General features: G+C 39.3%; 1 protein-coding gene and 1 long non-coding RNA gene across 2 annotated transcripts in view; one reads left to right on the forward strand and one right to left on the reverse strand.

Moving 5' to 3' along the window:
- NKAIN3 (sodium/potassium transporting ATPase interacting 3) overlaps nucleotides 1-17,888 on the reverse strand; it is a 122,603-nt gene that overhangs the window by 24,128 nt on the left and 80,587 nt on the right. The gene's annotated exons all lie outside the window — the stretch shown is intronic.
- The window catches only part of LOC123020460, a 19,978-nt gene continuing 2,788 nt past the window's right edge, over nucleotides 699-17,888 (forward strand). Inside the window, exons 1-2 of the long non-coding RNA XR_006414107.1 lie at nucleotides 699-729; nucleotides 3,097-3,162. This is a non-coding gene — a long non-coding RNA (uncharacterized LOC123020460). The remainder of the gene's footprint in view (nucleotides 730-3,096; nucleotides 3,163-17,888) is intronic.

Raw genomic sequence — 17,888 nt, forward strand, 5'->3', positions numbered from 1 at the left:
AGCACTTCCTGACAGTCAGGACCCCGAGGGTGTGGAATGGGCTTCCACGAGAGGTCGTTGAGGCCCCATTGGTGTGGGTGTTCAAGGATAGGCTGGACGTCCACATGGTGGGCAAGTCGTGAGCTTAGCCGGCTGGTGCCGGAGGTCAGACTAGATGGCCTGGGAGACCCCTTCTGACTCGCTCTGTTTTTATGTTTCTATGTGTTTTCAGGCAAAGTTACCATCCTATTTCTTGCTCCTTGCTATTGTACCCCAAGACAATTATTAATGTTGCACCTTTGTAAACAGTTGATCTTACTCAATGGATTCCACTAGATGGAATAATTCCCATTTTTAGTATATACCCCAGCACACCAAACTAATAAATATGCATTCTTGCCTATAAAAATTGGGTTAGCTGAGATCAGTTTTCTGTGCTTCACAACTTTGTTTTTCACAGAATACTGGGAGAATTGATTTACAGAACTAATAAATGCTGTAAAATGTTTGGCAGCATTGTCTTTTTTGTTATTCTCATCTTTCTATCTCCCTCACAATTCTTTTTTAGAAATGATAACAAATGATAAACTACTAGAAGTATATTATTCTTTTGTATTGTTTCAGCCTCTTACTGCTGACACAAGCATATATGTGCAATGTGAACTCATAACAGCCACAAAGAAAGAATAAACCAATAAACATGTCCATCAAGTACTCCAATTCTTTATGCGCTCACTGTCTGAAAATAAGGTCAGTTGTCTAATATTCAAGCTATGTAAATGAATCTTACTCTAGTTAAAAATTGTGTTGTTAGCAAAACTCTATTTTGCATCCAAAACTCAAATCTTCATAATAATTAATGAGTTATCTCTTTGCACTGAATTTAGCAAAGAAAAATATAAGAATACAGTCATTTAAGGTATGGCAACAGCAGACAATTTTTACAGAGCTTGTTTTATTATACACTGCTAGGAGCTTAAGTAATGAAGCAATAATTCCCTGCCTCACTTTGCATTCTACAAAATTGTAAATAAGTGTACTACTATCCCACAAAAGTACTTCCAACTTTACCATAACTTCCTCTGATACTATGTATAATTTGGATAGATAGACCTGATTCACATGATAGGTGAGTCAAGGCCAAACTGAGATGCAGGTAGTCAAGACTTGGACATTTGCATAATTTTCAGCTCTGAGCCCTTGAAAGAAGCTGGTTCCTGAAATGTAGCAAGCAGAAGGTACTTGTCTGCTGACTGTGCAGAGGAAAAAAGTTTCCCTCCCAAAGTTTTTTTTAGTAGAAACAGTCAAAGCACACTGTCGGCCTATCATGGCAATTAGTGTTAAAAGCCTTTGTCCCTTCTGCACCTGAACCCCCTCCCCCACTCCATGCCTGCAGAATTCTCAGTAATTAACAAAGGTTGGGCCACTTCAGGATTCAAGGTCCCATGTCAAGGCTAGGATTCCCTGTCATGTATTACTTATACCAGGAATGTTGAACCTTTTTCAGCTGAAGAGTGGAATTAGATTTTGAAAAAGCCCTCAGCGACTAATTCCAGTGGTGGATGACACTGAAGGCAAAGGGGGGGGGGGGGGCAAAGGCAGAGGGGTAGGCCTAAAATACTAAAACAAGGTCAACCTATTTTAGTGTAAAGCTTTTACTGTCAGTAGTTAAGCCTTAGAAATATATTTTGACAATTTTCAATGAGAAAAAAGTTGGGAGAAAACCTTAGAGACCATAAAAAGATCAACCGCTGGGGAAATGTAGGAGGGAGGCCAGGGGAAGTGGGAAAGCCTGGATGCTTCCACTTTTGGCAGTGGGCTTGAGGTTATATACAGTTTTTCCTTTCTTCATAGATGTGCATTGTATAAACACATACAGTCATTTATAGAGATCAAAAATAATTTTTTTCTGAGCCCAGTTGCTTTTTAAAAAAATCATTATTTGGATACCAAGGTACCAAGAAGGTTCAAAGCACAGAGTCTGGCAGCACAGCTAAGGTCTTCTTTAGGTTTAAGGTCTTCACAATGAAACACCTTTTGGGCAGCGGGGAACATAACAGAGAGGGTCGTTATTCTCACATAACTCCAGTCCTCTATCAGCTCAATTGGTTTCCCATTGATGTCCGGGCTCAATTCAAGGTGCTGGTTATTACCTATAAAGTCCTAAATGGCTTGGGACCAGGATACCTAAAGGAATGCCTTTTTCCCTATATGCCCTGCCGCCCCTTAAGATCGACAGCAGAGGCCCCCCTCTGGGAACCCTCTTTGAAAGAGGGCAGGAGACAGAGTACTCAGAGGAGAGCTTTCTCTGCAGTGGCGCCCCAACTATGGAATGCGCTCCCTAGAGAGCTCCGCCTGGTACTTTCATTATATGCTTTTCGGCGCCAGGTCAACAACTTTTTATTTAACCAATATTTTTAGAGTTAATTTGAATTGCATATTTATTCATTTAATTCATTTTAACTATGTTATTTTATACTCAGCATGGTGTAGCCCATTTCTTTGTTTAGGACTGGATACAGTATTTGGGGTTTTAATGTTTGTAAACCACCCAGAGAGCCCTCTGGACTAGGGGTGGTATATAAATGCAATAAATGAATGCATGCATGCATGCATGCTAACCCTTGCTGTTCTGGTTATGAGCAAGGAGTGAGTATGCCACAATCTTCTTGTCAGCAAAACCATATAATCTAGGACACCAAAAGGAGCTAAGCTGGCTATATATAATAGTTGCTTCAGGCTTAGTTTTTCTGTTCAAGAAACTTGTCAGCTAATGCAGGTGCTGTGGAAAATGCCTGTGCCTCATTTCCATTTGGGACCCATCTATGTCTTTTTTATCATACACCTGCCTCTTTTCCTTCCTTGAAGCTCTGAACCTTGACTATATACTAATCCAGGGGTCCTCAAACTTTTTCAGTAGGGGGCCAGTTGAAAGGCAGCAGCGGCAGGTGTGGGCCAGCGAGGCGGAGGTGGTGGCGGGTGCAGGACCCTGGCCTGGCCACCCCCGGCCTTGTATAATTAAAAGGTGGGCTGGATAAATGGGCATGGTGGGCCAGATCCGGCCTGCAGGCCATAGTTGGACGACCCATGTACTAATCTATGGCTTCTTCTGTGCAGGACCCTGAAAGAAAATACTGCTGAAATAGATTATGTTGAAGCAAAAGCTTTCCAATCCTCCCACAGGTGGGTGTCCTACAGAATTCAGTGAACCACGAATCACTTAAAAGGAAGGAGGAAATGGGGATTTTTAAGTTTTAAAAAATCCCTAAAATGTTAATAGACTTCTTGTGAATTTTATGTCTGTTTAATATTTATTCTGTTCTTAATGTAAGTGTTCAAATGATTATCATTCGCATTTGGCTATGACTTCCTAAGTAAGCACTTTTTAATGTAATCAGCTCTCATTAGGAGTCCTACTGGTGGAAATCTCCCTACAACAGTATTTAAGCCAGGGTTGATGACTTGCTGGCTCACAGCCAAAACTATTATGCTAGCTTTGATTGAAGAAGTTTGTATGAGGTTGTTCACCATTCATCCCCCCTTTCTGCATCACTTGTCTCTGCATAAGCCAAGGTGATATTAATGGATTGCTACTGAGTGGGCTCCATTTTCCAAGACCCTTCAGTTAGCGTTAATCATGAAGTGCAGTTAATACATTTTTAATACAACTGTATGCATAGCTATATTATGCACCTGCTAGATGTGAACATAACGCCCAGCCTCTAGAGACCTGTGTTCATTTTCAAAATGTCAAGATATGCTCAGTACAAAGCATAGAGCAGGCTCTGCCTCATACAGAATGGATAGGGTGCTCTTTAAAATAAAAGTCTTTAAATATCACAGTTGTTATGATTTTAAGGAAAGCCAAACAACGTGGAAATCCTGAAGGCTTACTCTAGCGTACCAGATAAATGCAGTACTTCTCTTAAGAGTTTTACATAGCCTAGCCCAGCAGAAGTTAATTAATGCTTTTAGACTGAAAAGCAAGACACCCAATGCAGTCTGAAGGTTAATTTGTTCATTTTAGCCCCATTTCCTTAGTGGTTCATTTTCTGCCCATCCTTTCAGTTAACATTCAAGAAAAGAATTCATAATTGGTACCTATCTCCTCTGAGACATTGTTTCTGCTTTTCATACATTTATTCATCACTCAATCAAAATTAACTAAAAGACTGATGGAATGGAAGCACAAAATAAAACCTACAGAAGGGGATATCTAAAGAATGGTAAGCCATTACAAAACCCATCATTAATTCAGTGATTGTTTATTTGTTTTTAGGATTTCCCCCCATCACTTCCTGAAATTATACATTGATAATGTACAGAATCAACTGCAAGCATTAGTAGCTTACAATTTCATTGCTAGTAGTGATCATTGTAGACTGCTAAAGATGAATCTTATCTTTATAGGTAAAGTAGGTAAAAATGTACTTCTGAACCTTGATTTGGTCAAGAAGTATGACTAGTCCAAGGTCATCTAGTGAGCTTCTAACTAAGTGGAAGTTTGAATCTTGGTCTCCCTACTTTGTCCAACACTAACTACTACCCTGGCTTTCTGGTTCTTTGCTATGTTCCAGAGGGTTAAAATGGAGGAAAAATTCTGCTTGGATAATAGTGTGGATATGCAAGCTTTTGCCAAGGACAGGTGAGAAGCAAAAGCAAAAGGTGACTAAAATAGGGTCAGCATCCCACTTTTCAGTGGCTACCACATAGAGACAAGAACTATTGCAATCACCAGTGCAGGGAAAAAGAGAACAACAAAAGAGGGGAAACAAGGGAACTTTTCCAGGAGATCCAGGAAATCAAAGGAGAATCCAAACCTAGATTAGGAATGCTGAAAGAAAAACAGGTGGGCATACTCTCAAACCTGGAGAAAATAAAGAGAAGATGGAAACAATATGCAGAAGAACTTTACAAAAGAGTTGAAATGATAGCAGACTCCTTCAAAGAGGAATCCTATGAGGAAGAGTCTGCAATATCAGAAATAAATCTGAAAGCTGCTTTGAAAACAGCAGGAAGGAATGAAACACCTAGAAAAGGGAGGGAATGAACAGAACTATAGTAAACTGCATTGATTGTATTGGTCCAAAAGCTAACAAGAATATGCCAGCAAATATGGAAAACAAAACAATGATCCAAAGACTGGAAACAGTCAGGATACATTCCAATCTCCAAGAAAGGAGGCAGAAAAAAGTGCAGCAATCATAGGGCCATTGCACTAATTTCCTGCACAAGCAAACACTACTTTGTTTGGAATAAGAAATGCCTCATGGTCAAGCTAAATTCCAAAAAGGAAGAGGCACTCAATATCATATTGCAGATATATGCAATTGTTGGCTACCGGTACACACAAAAGAATTTCAGAAGAGGATAAGTCTCTGCTTTATAGTTTACAGCAAAGCCTTTGACTGTGTAAATCATGAAAACCTATGAATAGTCCTGAAAGAAATGAGTGTGCCTCAGCACTATTCTCCCAATACATAACCTGTATCATGGACAAGAAACTACTGTAAGGACAGAATACAGAAAAAACAGAATGGTTATCTTTAGATAAAGGCATAGACAAGGCTGTATTTTATCTCCCTATCTCTTCAGTCTGTACACGGCATATTATGCAGAAAGCTGTATTAGGATCAGAGGAAAAAGTGAAAATGGGCAATGTTTTTTAAGATACATAGAGGAAACCATCTTAGTGACAGAAAACAGTGATAACTTGAAACAACTCCTGACAAAAGAGAAACAAGAAAGTGCTAAAGCAGAACTTCAGCTGAATATGGAGAAAACAAAAATCACAACTACACAACTTTACTGTTAACAATGAAGAAACTGAAATTTTGAAAAAAATTCACACTTTGGCTCAGTTATGAATTCAGAGGAAGACTGTAGCCAAGAAATTTGAAGAAGGCTCAGACAGAAATAAATGTTTCTGTTGCTTGGATAAGAATAAATTATTTTATTCAAAAATATTTGTTAAGCAAATCTAGGTTCAAAAGAACAACTGATACAGTAGCTCTGAATCCATACATTAAAATGGGGCAATTGACACTATTATTATTATATTTCATTTATATGCTACCCTATAGCTGAAACTGTCTGGATGATATGGGAACAACAGTACAAGTAAGGAAAAGTAGTAAACAAGTTTTTATTGAAAAGCAGTGAAATTATATTTTGAGCAAATCTGAATGAGAAAAATTAGAGATGGTAAAAGTGAGATAGTAAAGAACCATGCATTTGTTCCACACAACCTTTACATGCTTATGTAATATTTTGTGAGTAAATATATAACTGTTGACCTAAGGCTGTTTTTAAATCCAGTGGTCACATTGTTGCTCTTTCCTAATCAGTTTTAAGCAATAAGAAATATCACAAGGAACTTTTCTTACAATGTCTGAAGATGTTTTGTATGTTCACAATAAATGAAATGTATTCTAAATACAAATAAACTTCAAAACACCTCCATTTTCACTTAATTCACTTCTTTTGGTTCTGAGCTTTTCCCTCTTTCAGGTGAAGTATTAGAGTGGGTGGGATATAAACCAACAAATCCAATGATTGCATTGGTGGAAAACGAATCCTCTCCCAGACAGTAAGGTGGAATTCTGAGGTGCTGAATGCTGTGCCTTTTTTGTATGACCAACAAGTAACCACATCATGAAAATGTCAGTGTGTTATACTCCCGTTTCATAGCTCTAACGGCATAATAGTGAGAGGAATAATAAATTCTTGACACTGTGGCAAGAATACTTATTTATAGTCTAAAGTGAGCTGGATATTTTTCCTCTGATATATGCAGGTGAGTTATGTCAAATGGATGCTTATGGTATGTTAAAACAGAATTTGACCTCACACAAGAGAAAAAGACCAGCTGGAGAAAGGTTAAGAGCAGATCTGAAAATACAGAGCACCAAATGTAGCATAGTGGAATGAGATAATCATTAAATCATCTAAATAGTCCGCTTTATCACCGTCTTTCCTCCACATAGCTCAAGGCAGCATACATGGTTTCTGTTCTAAGGTAGTTGTTTCAGACCAAGTGCTGGGGCAGTTTATGGGGCAAATCCACCAAAAAGGTCAAAAGGTAGGCAGAGGTCAGAAGTACAGAGTTACGAGTCAAGAAAACAGCAGTTCAAATGCAGTATTGGAGGCACAGCCAAGATCAAGAGCCCAATATGTGCATGATATAGGAAGCACAGTCTTACCCAAAGTCATCGGCAGCATGAGAGACCAGTCAAAAGAAGCACAGGCCAGAAAACTAGTTGCACATACTCATGCTCAGCACTTGGTCCCTGGAATGGAGTGGAAGATTTTAGCTATTTTGCCACCCAGAGCCATTTGTGTCAAATGAGAAAAGCTCTATTCTTTTATTTATTTTTATTTATTTATTTTTCAATTTATATCCTGCCTTTTTCCTCAAAGGGCTCAAGGCAGCTTACATCATTCTCCTCCTCCATCTTATCCCCACAACAACAACCCTGTGAGGTAGGTTGGGCTGAGAGTCTGTGACTGGCCCAAAGTCACCCACTTGGCTCCGTGGCTGAGCGGGGACTAGAACCCAGGTCGTCTGAGTCCCAGTCCTATGCTCTTAACCACTACACCACACTGGCCTTTGCTCATTGGTATATTATTCTCACACACACATCCACACACCCACACAAAATCCTTCAGCTGTCCCTTTCTCTGTCTGCCAGCTGAACTTTTGACACCCAAGCCACATGCCTTAAGTGTCCATTCAGTATCTGACTCTGAGTCTGAGCAGGTGCAAACTATGTTGTGAGGGTTGGAGTTGGTCCAGAAAACCAGGACCTTCCTGATACACTTTGAAGTCCCAAGGACAAAGATAGCCCTTGTGTGATGCTTTGCTCAGGAATTCCTGGGCATTCAGTGAGAGAATAGGGGGCATGACAGTTCTAACCCCCCACCCACACACCCCAGTTTATCCTCACAACAACCCTTGTGGTTAGTTGCAAAGTCATGCCTTACCCATCATGAACCCTTGGACAACATCCCTCTATACTCTCCTGTCCTCCACCATCCCTCGGAGTTTGTAACACTGGCTCTCCAATGTGCCTTCCCTTGGTATTCCTGATTTTTAAAGTTGTTGACGAAGTTACCTTTCTTTTAGGACTTACTAGCTTGTCTTCTGGGAATAGAGTGATTAACAATTAGCCATGCCCATTATAAGAGCCATTTTGTGAACAGGAAGTCGCCTCATGGCAGCCATTTTGTTAAAGAGTCCATAATGCTGTCTCAAAATTTCAAATGCCTCAAAAGGTACCGCACCCTGTGTACACTCTGTTTATCCCTCTGTATATCTATTTAATATTTTTGTTCCCACTTGTAAGATGTTATTTAAGTCCAGATAAACCTGAAAACTGGTATTTGCAGCTGCCTCATATACAAGCCCTTCTATATAGTAAATGATGGTCATTGGATTAAGGCATCATATAGTGCCCCAAATTCATAGATTCTTGTGTAAAATGCTAAGAATGCCCATGCCTATAACTGAACACGGGGTCAATACTTTAGCTTTAAGAGCACTGATCCCACTTGAAAGTTGGCATCAGCAATTGAACCTCATCTTCCAGAAAGGTTACTAGAACTGACAAAGCTGACGATAACTATTTCTAGGGACTTTATCCCACAAAGTTTATTATATATCCTTCACATGTTTTGAGTCAGCTGTAAACCTGTATATTATCCAGTTCTCTGACATATAGACATCACTGGGGAAATGTCTTCCTTTTTGCATGTTTGAAAAGGAATTTGAATAAATGACTTCTTAATTGTGAATTATGTTGAGCACTTTCAAAAATGGCATGATTCACTAATGCCCCTGTCCATTAATGAAGCAAATTCATTATTTGTATTCTAATAGTAAAGAATCATTACTCTGATGTGGATGAGGGAAAGAAGATTGAAATGTTCCCTGCTAAGAAATTAATTGCATTAAAATAAAGTGAAAGTTTAAAATAATGTGATGCTGGATTTGGTTCAACTGACAGCAGTCACATCTCATACAGGCTTTAGTATACATGTTGCAGCTAGCCACTGTACAGGCACAGGCTTGCTTCATAATGATAAGCCACACTGAGGATAAGCCAAGCTGAGCTGGCCATTTGCTCACCAACACAAGTTACTTCCTGACAGGCAACCATCCACTTAACCACTTGCCATGACTTGTTTTCCTCTTCCTGCATGTATCTCAGTGTCCTTTACATGGCAATCAATTTCCCAGACTGCTTCCTGTTTCCCTTCCCTTCCCTTCCCTTCCCTTCCCTTCCCTTCCCTTGTGTCTCAGAATAGCACAAATGAGGTTGTGGGGGTTTTTTTGTTTTAGTCTTGGTATTTCACAAGTGTGTAAGAGTGTAGATTTGGCTGTCCAATATGTGTAGTCTTTTTAATTTTCTTGTATGTTTCAGCTGTCAAAGGGAGCACAGAAGTGAGTGGGTAGCAGACAAGGAAAGTGACAAAGTGAAATTGCATATATGGTAATTTGTGCCAAATTTCAAATAGATGGAGAAAAAATAATAGTAAGAGAAAAGGAGCAATTTTGTGCAATTCAGAAGCACTGAAAACAAGGAGTGGAAGTGTACCAAAGGAGAGGAGACAGTATCTCCCACTTGGCAATGTAATCCTCTCGCTATGCAGTGTTGAACTGAAACTTGTCCATATCTTCCTCTCTTTCAGCACTATCCTGAATCTTCAGCAAGACCAGAAATGGGAATTATTGTCTTCTACCATTTGTTGCAGCTCCTTCTTAGAACAATTATTGCTGCTGTATAAATCCACCATCCATTTACTTCCTACCCACTAAAGTTTTGCAAATAGAGGTGGGAAGTAAAGTCAGAGAAAACCCATATAACAGCAGTAACTGTTCCCAAAAGGAGTCACTGAAAAGGCCAGTGTATAAGGTTGTGCTGTTGGAGCATGATTCCTATGTTAATAAGCTACTGGTGCCTCTTGCCAGTCTATACCAGTGAAGAGGAGTGCTATGGGGGTGAAGGAATCCACTCTCTGGGGGTCTTCACCATACTTGAGTGGGTAGGAAGCTGCTGACAGCAATTTTCTTGAAAATATGAGGCATAATGGTCCCAAACAGGACATTCAGAGAGACGAGGAACCAGCTCTGAATCTGCTGAATCCAAAGCTGCCTTATTTTGTCAGAGAAGCCTGTCATCCACAGGAGCTCATTTCTCCTCACTGCTAGCAGGAGAGAGGGATTCCTGATAGTTCAAGGATACACCTGTCTGAAAAGCACCCATCCCCCTTTTTTGTTCAGGCTGGAGAAGGCGAAAGAGCCCTCTGGGCTATTAGGGTGGTATATAAGTGCAAATAATAAATAAAGTTCCATTCACAACTGTCCTGCCTACACACATTACCATGTGATTAAGTTCTTTGAGCAGAACATTCCAGGAGAAGCTCCATTGAGGTCTCCAGCTTCCTTTGTGTGCCATTTAAGTGTTATCTTGCCTTTCAGGGGGTTCCATAACAAAATAAGTAGCATGGAAGACATTATGCAAGCAATGAAAATCCATGAAAATATAATATACCACACAGATGCTTTCTGAAGGGTTAAGCATTAAAAAAAACCCAATAGGAAAGACAGATGCATTGGAGAGCACGTAATGTAATTTCTTTAGAACTGTATCAAGAAAGGGGTCAAGAAATGTATTCAAGTATTGTAGACAAGTTATCCTCTGGTGAGTACAAAATAATTTATTGCATGAGCTTTTGTAGACAAGAACCTACTTAACTATTTCACAGTAACATGTTAGCTTGAGGTTTCCTAATCCCTTTTAGTACTCATATCCAATCCAGAGATTTATGTGGAATGTTAGCATCAAAATATTGACATTTGGATATCCCAGAAATGATACCTTTTTCATCACATTTTTTGAAACAGTTTCCCAAGGGGAAATGTAGCAATTTACCCAAAACAAGCAACACTGAAAGAACATTTGCCACATCTACAGATCATATCATCTGATATCAGCACACAATTGTGGACACATGAAATAATTTCCCAGATCTCTTGGGATGTGCTTTTGCAGGCGAGTATTACAATAAGTTTGCAGAGTACATTGGGATACTTTTACATTTGAGATACTTTCAGCTTTTTGTGAGTGTTGAGCTGTAATGTCTGGACACCTTTGGTCACTAGGCTGTGATTGCTAAACCTTCATGGCTGGAAATCATTTCTGTGTGTTCACTGTTTAATGAAATTAACCTTTTTAAAAACAGATGAAACGATTTAAAACACCCATATTGTTTCATATAGGTTTTTCTCTATGTCTAGAATGGAAGTTGCCTTTAACATGCTGCACTTCCCTGCTTGAACAGTAATCAGAAGTAATCTATCCTATATGGCTTTCCCCTTGGGACCAGTTTAGCTATTTTATTGTTCTAATTTCATAGTTATTACATTACACACTTCCATTTCTATGTCTGTTTGCAAGGCATAACAAATTTATTCATACAGGATTAGTGCACAACCATTTCTTTGGACCCAATTTCTCAGTTTTTACTTTATGCAAAAAGCTGTTACAAATGTATGTATCTTTTGTTTATTCGTTCCACAAACTGCAGTATTTACAATGTGAATATATAGGAAGACAGTCTTGTGTATTATTCTTTCTGTGGCTGCAAAGAGGCAGATCCTATACATTTCTTACAATGCTAAAAAGAGAAAATATGAGTTTGTACAGGCCTAATTTTGGAAACCCCAAAGAAGTACTAGCTGTATGTCATTAAAAAAAATCATATTTTTAAATAACATGATTGTGGCACAATTATCACAGCTTACTGTACGCACACTGGAGATTGCTGCTAATGTAAGGATGCATGTGTTTGTGATACATGCACACATGCGGGGGGGGGGGGGGGAGAGGGAGAGGGAGAGATCTTATGCCAAAGAAGAGATGGGGGAGGGGTGTTAACCATTATTTCTCTGTTGTGTTGCCAGAACCCAGTTGTGGCATTTCACCATGGTATGTGTGGTCTTTGGAAACCATAATATGAAATGATGGTATTTTCTATGGTTTCTCCATATCATAATGGCTTCTTGTGCCATTTAAACCCAGGACTGGGTATTCCATGGTCCTGGAATTCAGACACCACAGTGTACCCTGGAAACAGCAGCATCTGCAGGAGCTGCTCCAGCCTCTGATCTCCTCCTCTGCCTGGTAACAGATGTGTAACCACCTGACCTACTCCCAGAAGCTGCTCTCTGCTCCCACTCTCCCGTCTTCTCCACTTTTCTCCAGATGTTCATCTGTCATTGTTTTACAGCAGCAGAGAGGCATGCTGCACTGTTCCAAACTGTAACCTTGGAGCTGTCCTCTATCTGCACTCCTGTCCACTTGCTGTGGTTCTCAGGTTCTCCTACATCCCACTGTGAGTTGTCTTGCTTTTCATTTTCAGGCAAAAAAAGTTCTCTTCTGTCTTTAAAATCCCTTACAAAAGCAAACAAACAAACCAGGGCATACATGCCCCCACACTAGACGTTTGTTGTTGTTAGTCGCGAAGTTGTGTCCGACTCATTGCAACTCCATGGACAACATTCCTCCAGGCCTTCCTGTCCTCCACGATCCCCCGGAGTCCACTTAAACTCACACTGACTGCTTCAGTGACTCCATCCAGTCACCTCATTCTCTGTCATCCCCTTCTTCTTTTGCCATCTATTGTTCCCAGCATTAGACTCTGCTCCAGGGAGTCCTTCCTTCTCATTAGGTGGCCAAAGTATTTGAGTTTCATCTTCAGGATCTGGCCTTCTAAAGAGCAGTCAGGGTTGATCTCCTCTAGGACTGACCGGTTTGATCACCTTGCAGTCCAAGGGACTCGCAGGAGTCTTCTCTGGCACCACAATTCAAAGGCCTCAGTACTTCGGTGCTCAGCTTCCTTATGGTCCAACTTTCACAGCCATACATTGCAACTGGGAAAACCATAGCCTTGACTATACGCACTTTTGTTGGCAGGGTGATGTCTCTGCTTTTTTGTATGCTATCTAGATTTGCCATAGCTTTCCTCCCCAGGAGCAAGCGTAAACTAGAATTTACAAAAGGGTATTTTTCTGAAACAATGCTATCCTTGACTCTTACTTCTTTATTCTCCTCCACTCATATGTTACCTACAACACACCTTGGGACTGTTAAGAAGTCCTGCCTTCAGCTCCCCCCTCCCCCCACATACTACATCTGAGGCACACTTTTCCAAAAGCCAGACTGTCAACATGCACAGGGAACTTCAGTGAGTAAATAGGCGACTTTGGGACAGTCAAAGACTCTCATCCCAATCTACCTCACAGGGTTGATGTTGTGGAGATAAGATTGAAAGCAGGCGGAGGAAAAATATGTAAGCCAATTGGTGTTCGTTTGTTTTTAAGATGCAATCTAAATCTAATAAATAAATAGCAAGCCACCACTACAGACTTTTTCTAGCCTTCTTGGTTCTAGCAGGAAGCTTTTATATCCAGCTTGCTCTTTAAAACTCTCTTTAAAACTCTTTGCAATACAGTGATAACTGTAAGGATCTGTTTTATGCATGAGATCCTATAAGAAGATATTCATTTGTCACTTCAATCTACAAATCCCAATTTGTCTACTCCTGCAATCTCTTGTTTCATGATTTCTTTAATCTTATGTAAAAGCAGAGATACAAGACTCATAATTGTTTTAGCTTTTAAACAAACATGGTTTCCTATTTCCAATCCATAGAAAATTATAAAAAAGGGAAACAAGAAGAACCATGCTGGATCAGACGATCAGGGTATTTAGTCCAGCATTCTACTCCTCCAGTGGCCAGTCAGAGGCCCACGGAAAGCCCACAAGGAGTGCAATTTGCCCTCCCATATGCATACCCCAGCAAGTGCTATTCAGAGCCATGCTAAATAATAAGCTGCATAGAAACATGCCTCCCCAGCAACTAAGTAGCTTAGTGTGTGCTCTTTTTTAAGTGCCTCTACTTCAGTGAACAATTGCAAATCATTTCTGCAATCTCTTTAGACACTCAGGCATGCCAAGAGCTAATTAACTAGGATGACAACTGCAAGAAGTGGAAACATAATTCACAGGGTGTGTGTGTGGGCTTTTTTTTTTTTTTTTCAAATAACCTGATGGTGTTTAATTTGAATTTTAAAAAAGTATTAAGCACCAGTAGTGACAAATGGTATCAGCAGGTAGAATGCATTTATAACCAAGGTTTTACAAAACATGCAGGTAGTTTGAAAGCCACAGATTGAAACTAGAAATTAGATTTAATTTGGGGAACCATTTAAAGGTGTTTCATATACCCTCATATCTGGTGCTGTATTGCAAAGTTCATTCATGTATAAACAGCAAGGTTCAAATTGATTTAAGTGAAGCACAACAGCCTTTGTATGTTAAATACTGTACAAATCTGGGCACACATATTTTCTTGCAGCAAGTTATGATTTTTTTTAAAGAAAAACACAAAGCAGCAATGAAATCTTTTGTGTCTATCTGAAGTTATAAATCTACTTGGATGCAATGGCTTAAATCCTAAATAATAATATTGGGATGGGGTCCAGGGTAAAATAAAAGAAGCAAAACTAAACATACAAAAAGTCAGCTCATGTATTCCAAGTTAATTTCCAGTTAATTATGACTGTGCTTCCTCCAACTGTGATAAGCAATCCCTTTAAAAAAAGTTTGTTACTTCTATTACTCAGTTAACTAAGAAAAAACACCCCATTGATTCTTGCTATGCCATGTGTCATTAAACACATGTGCTAGTGATGCAAATCTAGTCTGAAACACTTTTGATGATTTATAGTAGGTCATGGGCTTTAAATAATTCATGCATCTGCCATTTATTAATGTTCTCATACAGTTATGGAAAGAAATCAGGGTACAGTCACATGAATGATATGTTTATGATGTCAGATTGTATGCTGTTAAGGGTATATAGGCTGTTATGTTTTTCCATGATGATGCAAATCTAACTAAACCACAATTGAACTGAACTAGGAATTCAGTACTAAAATGGGTACCATTAGCCAGTCTTTACCAGGAATACCATGACTGTACTATACCTCAATATGAAGAACGTTTGGGGCTCAGTGCCACTGCTATCCACCTGTCATCTCCATTTCCACAGTCATATTTTTTTCAAGATTAATAAAAGATGGATTTTTGGGGTGTTTAGGTAAAGATAAGCATGACCAATTTTCCTGGACGCCAAGATCACTGCAGACAGGGACTGCAGTCAAGAAATTAAAAGACGCTTGCTCCTGGGGAGGAAAGCTATGGCAAATCTATACAGCATACTAAAAAGCAGAGACATCACCCTTGCCAACAAAAGTGCGTATAGTCAAGGCTACGGTTTTCCCAGTTGCAATGTATGGCTGTGAAAGCTGGACCATAGGGAAGGCTGAGTGCCGAAGAATTGAGGCCTTTGAATTGTGGTGCTGGAGGAGACTCCTGCGAGTCCCTTGGACTGCAAGGCGATCAAACCAGTCAGTCCTAGAGGAGATCAACCCTGACTGCTCTTTAGAAGGCCAGATCCTGAAGATGAAACAAATACTTTGGCCACCTAAAGGAAGAACTCCTTGGAGAAGAGCCTAATGCTGGGAACAATAGATAGCAAAAGAAGAAGGGGACAGCAGAAGATGAGGTGGCTAGATGGAGTCACTGAAGCAGTTGGTGTGAGCTTAAGTGGACTCCGGGGGATGGTGGAGGACAGGAAGGTCTAGAGGAATGTTGTCCATGGGGTCGCGATGGGTCGGACACGACTTTGCGACTAACAACAACACCAACAACAAAGCATGACCAAGCAGCAGAACTGGAAGGGAACAATGTGTATTCATAGGTGTCTGGCATCAGAGTTTACTCACTTGTGTGCATACATGGGGGCAGTGATAACTAAACTGCACTGAATAGGAACCTGTGACTTCTGAGATAAATATAAAAGGACAGTCCTATTTTACTTATTTTCCAAAGTTAAGTAATTTTTAACATATAAAAGAGTCATGCATACAATAGTATCTTCTTATGTAAGCCAGTTGTCTATTAAGAAAAATCTTGAGGAATTTTTTGGCCTATTTATATATTTACTTTCACCAACCCCAGCCCACAACCCTACCTTTATCTAATGACTATTTTGAAACATGGTGTTTCCCTGCTTTTGTTACCTTGGTGGCCATGTTGGCTTATTCTAGTTGATCTGGGATCACTGCAGGGTGTTCAAATACTTTTACAACACTCCTTTTCAAACGATATAAAAATGTTTTTATTCTTTTCACAAGATTGACCTTACCCACCCCGAATTTCAGCTCATGGGCAATATCCAACCCAGGGTATTCTTGCTTTGTAGCTCAGTCTCTTTTCTACTATGCCACACTAACTCAGACATATCTTAACTGTCTTAAAAAGCCTTTTGAAACTGAAAGGTGGGCTGTGAATTTTAGAAATATTCTATATGTTATAGCTTCCTGACTGAGACGTGACTATTCCACAGAAGGTTTTTTTAAATCTGAAGGGCTCTTATTATTATTTACTACTACTACTACTACTACTACTACTAGGATTTCAAATGCAATTTCAGAAGTTTCTGCTATCTGATTTGACTATCATTAATACTGTGTCATTGTTTTATGCTTTTTATACAGTTAATTAATTGCTTCTTAGTATTGCCTTCTTTGATTATTGATGTGCGTGTTTTAATCCATGCTGTTAGTTGCTATTAAATAAATAAGTAAAAATATGTTTTAAAATATGTCAATCAAAATGTCACTACAGTTATGAATGTACCATACGTCAGAATGTCTGGGTGTCTTAAATAGGCAGTGGCTGCAGCAAGATCAGTGGTCTTTATTCTGAATTAGGAAAAGCTTACAATCTCAGTTTTTACAATGCTTTTGTTTTGAGCTTACAACACTCAACAAATCAACCAATACTTTTATGACCTAAGACAGAATACAAATGTTCCCGTTCAGGAGTAGTTTGAATAGTAACTTATGACTAAGGCCGAAAGTGAAGCAGCAAAATGTCAGCGGGAGACACTGTGATGTCTTTGCATGTATTTGGATAAAGCCCAAGGGTAGTACTTCTTATTAAAGCTATAACAGCTGCTGCTATTGTGCCTCCTCCATTCTTGTATGGACATTCTCTCCCAAGAGAAATCTAGTCATTCCAGCATTGACCTTTATAATCAAAGTTGAGTTTGTAGCAGCTACAGCCTACTGTTGCTTCTATTACATATTTAGCTTCCTAATAAACATTCTTTTCCATTTATTATGAATAGGTTGGACCTTCAGATGCTGTACTTGTTACATTCTGCTGTATACATACAGCCTAATACACATCTTCCATTCTAAAATCACTCCTTACAGGCATTGTCTGTCCAAGTCCAGGGATATCTATTCTTGTATTCTATCACGATAAAGGTACTGTGACTGCTGTTGCATGGCTAATTGCATAACCCTAATCCAGGTTATCTTTAGAATATGATAAAGAAACACATTTCTGCATTATTACATGCAGGTAGAGTGAATGAGGAGGTGAAGGAAGATTAGATTAAATGCCTTTAAAATAGATTTTGGATAACTTACAACAGAATTAAAACACAGGGCAATTCAAAAGTGCTAAAACAATCCATCACTAAAACACAACCAACCCATAAAACAAATTAAACATAGTTGACCATAATAAACAACTCAACTGGTGCATAAATATCCTATCATATTTATTTATTTTATTTATTTAAAACATTTCTATGCCGCCCCATTCGCTGAAGCCTCGGGGCAGCTCACAACATAAAATTAAAATATAAAACATTCAAATATACAACAAACTAACAATATAAAATAAGTCGCCCTGGCCAGATAAAATAAGCAAATAATATTAACAATTAAAATGACGTTTAAATAAAAAGGTCTTCGCCTGGCGCCG

This window comes from Varanus komodoensis, unplaced genomic scaffold, assembly GCF_004798865.1.
Source record: "Varanus komodoensis strain SLA01 unplaced genomic scaffold, ASM479886v1 scaffold14_1, whole genome shotgun sequence".
In the NCBI taxonomy this organism is placed as follows: domain Eukaryota; kingdom Metazoa; phylum Chordata; class Lepidosauria; order Squamata; family Varanidae; genus Varanus; species Varanus komodoensis.